Here is a 10,064-nt window from a genome sequence, read left to right on the forward strand (position 1 = left end):
TTATCCACATGTTATCAGACACGCGACATGAGAAAATATACATTCATTAAATAAGAAAATAAATAATACAGTAGCCAAGAATTTAAAATATTTAGAACATATTAAATTACTTAAAAGAGCGTAATGATAGTAAATAAGAAATAATATAATTAAGTAATATAACCTACTAATAAGTGTATTTGAAGCTTTACCCAGAGAATTAGTATCCTTGTGGTATTGATGGCCTTTATTGTAAAAATACAAAATGTAAGTATAGTTCAGTGAAAAACAGATCAGGTATAGAATTTGTTGAAGAAGAACATTTCATTTTATTGGTCGAATAAATGAATAATATTCGATGACGTTATATTGCCATTGTTACAAATAAACTAAGAGCAGAACTTATTCTTTTGAAAAACCCTTAATCGAGAAAAAAATGTTAGTTTTAAGGATGGTATGAAGCAATTCTTTCTACTAGTGCAGTTTCTGTAATGTAAGTGTTAAAAACAACTCAAACAGGATTACTAGAAACTGTATATACAGTTAAATAGGAAATATTAAATAGAAGTAGGTCATCTTTTAGCTGAATTAAACAGCATTAAAAATAATGTTTCTATTTCGAATGGAAGTAAGCAAAAGAAGGAGTTAATTAATGTTGGCAGAAGTATTGTAAAGTTCTTATTCAGTACCACAAACATAGATGATTTAAAATAATTAAATAAAAAGATAAATGACCACTGACAATTATCGAAGGAAATGGTACATTTATTACGCAAACAAGCTTCCATAATGAATTCGTTAAAGCAAACATTAGAAGTAAATGATCAGAAAAGCAAACAAGCATCAAACACATTATTGAGTATAACTAATGACTTTATACATGCCAAGATAGACCAAGAGATTCATAAGGCAGAACCCGAAATAGTGGCTGTTATTACAATAATTCAAAATCATTTGCAACACTTACTGTAGAAAATAGCAGAACAGAATTTGCCAAATTAAGAGCATTTGATAGGAAATTTAGTTCATACTTTTATTTCATCGCAAATTAGGAAGGGTATGATGAAACTGAGAGACGATTACAGCCACATTTACAGTTTGTAATAGACACCCATAATGATTATCAATGTACACTATACACTTGGCATCAAAACGTAGTTAATAAATCAAACTGTAATGATATATATGTCTTATTTTTTAATTTTATAAGGAAATATTTGTATAAATTCTCAACCCCTAGTATGAGAATCATGACGTTTGCTTTCTACCCCTCTTTGAAGTACGGAACTTTATGTACATGTTCACTAAAACAAACATTTTAATAAGGAAAAGTCTACTTCTTATAGCCTACAATCTTATTTGCTTACCGATTCATAAGCTGAAAAATCGGAACCACTTGCCACGTCCACCTTTCACATCCTGTCTTTCACAAATAGCCAACAATTTTCTGTCTGACGTTTTATACTACATCATTGATAACCAATAGAAAGGCAGTGTTTTAACCTATCGAATGACGAATAATGCTACGATTTTTACAATACAAAGTATTGCCAATTTTGTCTTTATTTTGAAAGTTTATCTCACGATTTTCAGATCGAATAGCTAAGATACTTATATTAAGCCTCTATTGTCTTTGTTACAAAGCCAATTAAATTATAATAGTTATACGACATTGTTCGCTTTGTGTATTATTATTATGTGTTCTTAAATGAAATATTTATGTAAATAAAATTACTTAGTGTACCAGTAGCATTATTATAAAAATAAAGCTTAAATTTCATTGGCTACCCAACTGACAGCAAAAATAAACAAGATGTCAAAGGTAAGAACTATATTTCTTGTTTTTCATGTATATATTTTATTGTTATAATTTTTTACTAAAGTGTAAAAATTAGGAACTTCTTAAGTTAGATAATGTTAGATCAGGTAAGAAGATAAAAAGATATAATAATAACTCTTCACGAGATATGCTCACGAGCAGTTCTTGTTTTAGGTCGTTCAATGCTGAACATAGCTAAGCGTTCGTCGAGTGATTTACAGCTTGTGTGGTGGGATGTTTAATTAGACGCAGTTCAAAAGGAAATAAAACAATAAAATTAATAATAAACAGGTGTATTATGTTACGAGTCTTAAATTATTTAGGGTAAGCAATTGTACTTTTTGGTTACAATACGCAGTCATTCTAGAAAGAAAAATATAAAAGTAACTTAGACTTATTTTGGTATTTTTATGGTAATTATAAAGTTGATGAAATCAATCTAGTTCCATTCAGAATTAGGATAGAGAAAGTAACAGATAAAATTTAAAATTGTATTGAAAACAAAAACATTTGATATGTATTTAGGGATTTTTAGAGGTCATGTAAATGAAACTTGAAAAATTTCAGGTAAAAAAAAATTCAAATCTTAACATGTAAATAACTTTGCACTCAAAGCAGTCAACATTCTATATAGACAAATCTTTATTGAATATACTGAATTAAAATATCTGACTTTTTTGTTAATCAAACAATTGAAATATTTACCAGAAACTTGCCAGCTTTCGTGAATACACAAAAAAACATATTAAAAGGTATAGTATGGAAACTTTGATGGTTAAAAGGTCGATGTGACGGACATCGTATGGAAAAAGAGTCTAGTTAAAAGTTTCTTAAGTGTCAGCCTTAAGAGCTTAATTAATATACAAAGTTTAGGAATATTTTGTTGATCTAATATTTGTAGAATTTAAAGTTGTTTTAATATGATGTATGCTTTTCATTTAAAAATCTTCTAACTTCCATATCACATTTTCACGTGAATATCCTTGATTTGGTGATCTGTGTGCAAACGTCACTGACTTTATTTCTGATGTTGAAATAAATACTATTTAGAAAGGGTAACTGTCTCACACGATAGTGACCATTAAATGTCTTTCATTATGTATTCCTAGACTGAAGGGGCTTTCAATCTTCTAATGACCAGATCAGTTCTTTCATAGCCTTATGCGGAATAGAGAGTTATTTGTCTACAAGTAATAGGGCTTTCAGGCATTTACAGGCTGAAACAGCTCTTTTTTTGTAATATTAATAGAGCTATCAGACACTTATTGGCTGTATTATTTCTTTCTTAGCTTTTCATGTACAGATAATAAGGATTTCAAACATGTATAAGTTGTATCAATCCTTTCTTAACCTTATACTGAGTAAAGAGCTGTTACAGTGCTGATATTAAAGCTTTCAGACATGTATAGCCTCTTGTTGAGTATTTAGCTACTCTGGTACTGATAAAAGGATTTTCAAACATTTATAAACTGTATCTGTTCTTTCTAGACCTTATACTCCTTAGAAAGGTATTTCTGTGCTGATAACAAAAATATTCCTGTATTTATACTGGGTTTTCAGACACATATTGGCTGGATCAGTTCTTTAATCAGTCTTGTTCTGAGCAAAGAGCTGTTTTATCAATAAGGCTTTCAAACATTTATAGCCTGAATCACTTCTTTCTTAGATTTGTTCTGGTTAGAGAGCTAATAATGTTCTAATAATAGGGTTTATGTAGCTTATATTTGTGCTTGGTACAGAGCTGCTACAGTACTAATGATAGAGCTTTCAAACTAAACCAGTTCTTTCTTAGCTTTGTGAAGGGTAAAAAACGGTTCGTGTTTAGATAATAGGGCCCTATTATCACAAAAAGAATAGTTTTCTACTCAGCATAGGGCTACCAAAGAGGTGATCCAGCCGATGTGGGTCTAAATGCCCTATTATCACAAAAAGAATAGTTTTCTACTCAGCATAGGGCTACCAAAGAGGTGATCCAGCCGATGTGGGTCTAAATGCCCTATTATCACAAAAAGAATAGTTTTCTACTCAGCATAGGGCTACCAAAGAGGTGATCCAGCCGATGTGGGTCTAAATGCCCTATTATCACAAAAAGAATAGTTTTCTACTCAGCATAGGGCTACCAAAGAGGTGATCCAGCCGATGTGGGTCTAAATGCTTTCATACACGAAAAGACTAGATCCATCCTTTGTTAGCCTTATGCTATGCTGAACAGAAAAAAAAAACTATTCGCCTACTGATAATAGGACTTTTAGACAGTTATGAGCTGGATCAGTTCTTTCTTAGCCCTCTGGTGGTAGAGAGTTATTCATGTACTAATGATGGGACTGACAGACGCGAACAGTATGGAACTGTCTTATCATAACTGTAAATTGGGTAGAAAGCCACTCAACTCTTGCTTCTTAGCTTTCCTACTGCGCACTGTTTTCACGCATCACCAACATTTTTCTAGATCGAACGGATCCGTTAGTTGACAGAGCCAGTAGAGGCTGCGATTTCAGATTCTTAGTTGCAGCAGCTCCAAAAACGTCTTGTTTCGCCGCTGTTAACCAGTCCAGAAGATTTGTACACCACTTGTTCAGGTTTGCCTCCTTAGCTTTTAATATATTAAAGATATCTGTAAACGTAACACTTTTGTTCCTATCAATCATCTAATTAACTAACTTATCTAATCATTTAAAGTAAGTGTATATAATTACTTTTCTAATTAAGGAAAAATGGAAAATATGACATAGCATCCAGAAGACTTCTCTTTCAAAGAACATCAATATGTTGTCGACGTATAGTTTTCGCTCTTCATACTTTCCCATGCGTTAGTCACTGAATAACGATGTTGTTCCTATACGCTGTTATTAAATACTTTACGCTAATACGAATTGTATCATGTACCTTGTTATTGGATGTATGCTAACATCAACAATATCGTTCACTCACTAGTAAAGCTGAATTGAAAAAGATAAAGTATCTTTTCTTCAGGGCAAGTTTCGCCAAATATTATTCCAATATTACGTCTTTGTTGTCATCGAAAGAGGGTTATAAATATTTTACGTTTCGAAATTTATTCACACATTTAAAGTTCAGTATTAAATGTTGTAAAATCATTACTAATGTCGTCGTATTTGCTGCTTAACTCTAATCTACTACCTGCACGATTAGGCTTTGTGAAACATCGGGTTATACGTAAATGATATATTTTTACAAGGTTCTAATTGTGTTATTCATCATCTATTCAAGCATTTACTAATTCTGTATTATTCTATCACCTACAGATCTCGAAGTTATATAACCTGGCTGTTATAAATCATGTAGTTATCTAATATATATATATATTCGACCACTTATGTATTTTGTTATTGTATAGTCAGTCATCTACTAATCTTTTATTATCGATTCAAGTATCATTAATACTCTAGTTACCTATTGGGGGGAAAATATATTTGTCTTTTAGTACCTAGTCATCTACCACTAATCCTGTACTTACATAGTCGGACATCTACTAATTCTGCAATATTTAGTCAGTCATCCACAAATCCTATAGTTATCTCAGTCAACCATTATTAATGTTGTATTTATCTCTTCTGGTATCTTCTAATCCATATATTTGATCAGTTACTAATCCTCTATTGTTTATTCGGTCACCTAATAATCCTGTTTTCATCTGGTCAGACATCTACTAATCCTGTAGTTATCTAGCCAGATATTTTTTTAATATTTCAGTGTCTAGTCAGCAACCTAATACTCTTGTAGTTATGTAGTCAGGTAGCTGCTACCTTTAGAGTATCTATCGGTTGTTTGACCATTTATTAATCGTATAGTGCTTAGTCAACTATTTTATAATATTGTAATTATTTAGTAGTGCATCTACTAATCTTGCACTTAGCTATTCTGGCATCTACTAATCCTTTATTATCTAGTTGTTATCTAACAGCCTTGTAGTTTTCTAGTTTGTTATCTAACAGCCTTGTAGTTTTCTAGTTTGTCATCCATTAATCCTATATTTATCTAATCCAGCATCTGCTAATCCTGTAGTTGTCTAGTAGGACATCTTATAATCATTTAGTTATCAAGTCAGACACCTGCTAACTTTACAGAACCTGTTTGACTCTTTATTAATCTTGTAATGCTTCTAATCCCGTAGTTATGTGGTTGTACATCAACTACTCCTGTAATATCTAGTTGAGTTTCAATTAATCTTCTAGTTATCTAGTTGGGCATATACTAACTTTACAATATCTAGTTGAGTTTCAACTAATCTTGTAGTTATATAGCTAGACATATACTAACTTTACAATATCTAGTTGACCGTTTACTAATTACTAACATCTCTTTGATCATTTATTAAATCTGTGTTTAGCTGAACGCAATGTTTATTTGACCATCTATTAATTCTTTAGTATCTACTGTCTGTTGTAAAGTTTCTCTTCTATATACTTCAAACATTCCTAACTTTCATTCACAAACTGCTTCGTGTGGAATGTTAAGTCGAAAACTGCTTATTGGAAAAAGCTTTAATAAATAAAAGAAAAAAACAAGAGAAAGACAGCTAAAATTAATGCTGTTCGTTCTAAACTTTATGTACTTTATAGTGTTCGGCTGAATCAGTAATTATAAACTGATATAAATTAAATGTTGCTTCACATGATATGTCAAATCTGTGAGGCAGATCAGATTTTACCCCATAAAATAAAGGTACTCTATGGTATATGCCAAATCTGTTGCAAGTTGCTTGAGACAGATAAGAATTAACCACACAAAACAAAGTTGCTCTGCATGGTATGCGAAATCTTTTGCAGACTTTTTGAAAAAAAGATTTATAGAACTGAGGAAATTTAACTCCTCACAAAATAAAATTTCCCCATATGGTATGCCAAACCTATTGGGGATTTTTCGAAGAAGATATGTGACATCGATCAGATTTAAACCTTTTTGACCAAGAAAGTGTTATAACTAAACTCAGAGTCTGTAAACTGAATGTTGGCGACATATTAGGAGAGAAGCAGGAAGGTTTGAAAACATTTACTACCCAATTTAAAACTTCACTTTTCTATTCTTCGACATATTTTCTCATCTAACGTTTACCACATCCAGAGTATAATCACAAAAATTGCTCATCTGTTTTACTCTTCTCGTATCAGAGTTTACATAAAACAGAGTCTTTAACTCCAAAATAATTGCATAACATTCTAAATTATATACTACTTTTGCTATAGCTTCATTGAAGTATGGTATAATTTGTCATACTCATTTTATAATCAGTATCAAAACGTTAAATGTTTATGCTTTTAGATCTTTTAGAATGGATTAAGCTTTCAGTGAATTGTGACAAGAAATGACTCACGATGAAACAAAATGTACTGTTTAAACAACTGGAGCGGTTTCTCAGTTATTTCGGTTCTTTAATATAAGACTGTATTTCGCTTCGCAGTAGGAAAGTAAAGATAACCTAATTGAAGTCTGAGCTCTATATCACAATAACACGTGGGTGGTAGATTGCCCGAACCATATGACGAGCGAGTAATTGATGATGGAAGACAACTAAAAGTCTAATGGCTTGATAATGACTTGGAATTCGTAAGATGTTGAAGTGAGTGTCGAGGTTATTAATTACCAGTAACGTGAGCTTGTTCACAAATATTACTACCTAACAGCTAATTGGAAAATACTCTTCATCTACATAACTAACTTATTCTGCTTATTTTTCTCCTGTAATATAAAGATCACAGTGACATCTAATTCTCTGTAAACTCTGATGAAGTAATTTTGTCTGTTACCTTAAGGTAAAGGTAAACGTCAACAGCCAAGTATAATTCTGCGTTCCTATGAAAAAGTTTAAATTTTAATTAAGGTGACAGGAAAGATGACTTTGTGCTATTCCCAAAACATACCCTATTGATATACTTCTACAATAAAAATGTTATTTACAAATAATTTTGTTTAATCTATATGACAAAATAGCATACTGGGAATACATTTTCTGTATGAGTAATACTACTCACTTGACTGATGGATCTTGTATTGGAATAATATTACCTTCAACTAAGGGCTCTTCATTTAAAGAGTCAAATGAAGTCAATGGACTTACATCTACCTTAATACAAAGAGATGAGTAGGGTATATTAAAATAATTTTGAATATGCAAACAACCAAGTCACGTGGTAACAACAGCCGATATAAAGTCGTGGTGAAACGGAATGTATCAGAACTACATATTGACATTCTTTCGTTATACGGAGGTAGTGTGATCCCACCCAGAATTGGTCTCTCTTTTTTTTTTTCTTTTTTTTTTTGGAAAGGCATGTAACAGCTCTTTCCGACGTAAAATATTCATACACTCAGATCATAAAGATTTATTCAGAACGGATATTTAGAATTTCAATTATACTTAATTATATTGAAAAACAAGATAATATGAATCAACTCGGGATCAAAGAACCATCCAGGAAGAAACCTTCAACAAGTCGTACCTCAGCCAGAGCGAGTCTTTAAATAGATGGGAATCCACACACACAAGGGTCAGTGAAAAATACCATCCACGTGTTTCACGCAACTGTACGCAGCAAAATCAAGAAGAATCTCTGTCTGGGAAATCAACACAATTCACGTGTATACAAACTGAATCCACGACATATCCGTTCAACCATTGCATACTTCAAACAGCTGGGGAATGAAATTAATATTCAGCTATTCCATACCATATACCAGTCAAGTCACCTATGTATTTCTGTGCGATCGAACTGTTGAAATTAACGTAGTGAAACCGTCGTCCTCGTACAACAGAAAAAATTATGGAAAGCACACAGGAAAGAAATGTTTTCCTTTGGATATGAAAGCCTTAAGAGGGAGATTGATTGCAAAGAAAACTATGCTATCAAGATTGTTAGACAGAACATCAAGAGACGTGTTAGCCTGGACTATAATGGCGTGGTGAGGCTCCAAAATTGTTTTAATATAAGTACAGTGTAATTTATTCAGGAATATTTACGATGGTATTTATTTCATATGAAAGTAAAAAAATAACAAATAAAAATATACTGATATATAGATTCGACTGAAAAAGTATGAAATAAAATATTTACATTAAACACCCATATAAAAACCTATAAACAATGAAAAAAATCAGACTGCATATAAAATAACAGTATTGAGCAAGTAATTACATTTCTCTAACATAAATAACCAGTAATCACTAAATAATTAACGATGTCTAACTAGTTATAACCAGTAAACAGTAAGTAATTATAATTGTCTAACCAGTAAACAATAAGTAATTCTACATGCCTAACTAGTAATAACAAATAAATAGCAAGTAATTATACATGCCTACCTAGTGATAACCAGTAAACAGTAAGTAATTATATTAGTCTAACTAGTAACAACCAGTAAACAATAAATAGTTATACATGCTTAACTAGTTATAATAAATAAACAGTAAGTGATTATATTAGTCTAACTAGTAACAACCAGTAAACAGTAAGTAATTATACTTGTCTAACTAGTGATAACCAGTAAACAGTAAGTAATTATACTAGTCTAACTAGTAACAACCAGTAAACAGTAAGTAATTATATTAGTCTAACTAGTAACAACCAGTAAACAGTAAGTAATTATACTAGTCTAACTAGTAACAACCAGTAAGCAATAAGTAATTATATTAGTTCAACTAGTAACAATCAGTAAACAGTAAGTAATTATAGTTGTATAACTAGTAACAAACTGTAAACAATAAGTAATTATACTTGTCTAACTAGTAATAATCATAAAACAGATATTTTTTTGTATTTGTAACATAGTTATTACTATTTTCATTATCATCATTACTTTTTAGAGTGTTTACCTTATTTATAAACTCTCTATTAAAATTATTTACTAAATATGTAGTACTTATATTTGTACTGAAAAACTTTCGTTTTATTTTATATTCAAATGATTTATCATTAACATGATGATTTATTAATTCATTAATGCATTTCAAAGTTTCTTTCATTTAACCCTGAATGTCCGAAAATTTTTCATATAATAATTCTTTTTTTTGCCTTCCTTATAAAACGCCTTACAGAATTTCTCTTTATTTTGTAAACTGCTTCATTTGTTTCATTTTTCTGACATTTATACTTATTCCACAATTTATCTTTTTCTCTTATTAATTCAAAACTATCAAAATCAATCCAAGGATTACGTTGTGTGTTCCTTTTTTTTATTATTTTAATCTCGAATGTATATTTTTCTCAATTTCTGAACTCTTCTCAATTATAGCTGATTATATTATTTA

General features: G+C 30.9%; 1 protein-coding gene across 1 annotated transcript in view; it reads left to right on the top strand.

Annotated features, from left to right (window-relative positions):
* Positions 1 to 4,305: 4,305 nt before the first annotated feature.
* LOC111086671 overlaps positions 4,306 to 10,064 on the top strand; it is a 71,797-nt gene continuing 66,038 nt past the window's right edge. The window contains exon 1 of the mRNA XM_022390460.1: positions 4,306 to 4,377. The gene's annotated coding sequence lies outside the window, so the exon portion shown is untranslated. The remainder of the gene's footprint in view (positions 4,378 to 10,064) is intronic.

The sequence above is a fragment of the Limulus polyphemus genome, unplaced genomic scaffold (genome assembly GCF_000517525.1).
Source record: "Limulus polyphemus unplaced genomic scaffold, Limulus_polyphemus-2.1.2 Scaffold48, whole genome shotgun sequence".
Classification (NCBI taxonomy): domain Eukaryota; kingdom Metazoa; phylum Arthropoda; class Merostomata; order Xiphosura; family Limulidae; genus Limulus; species Limulus polyphemus.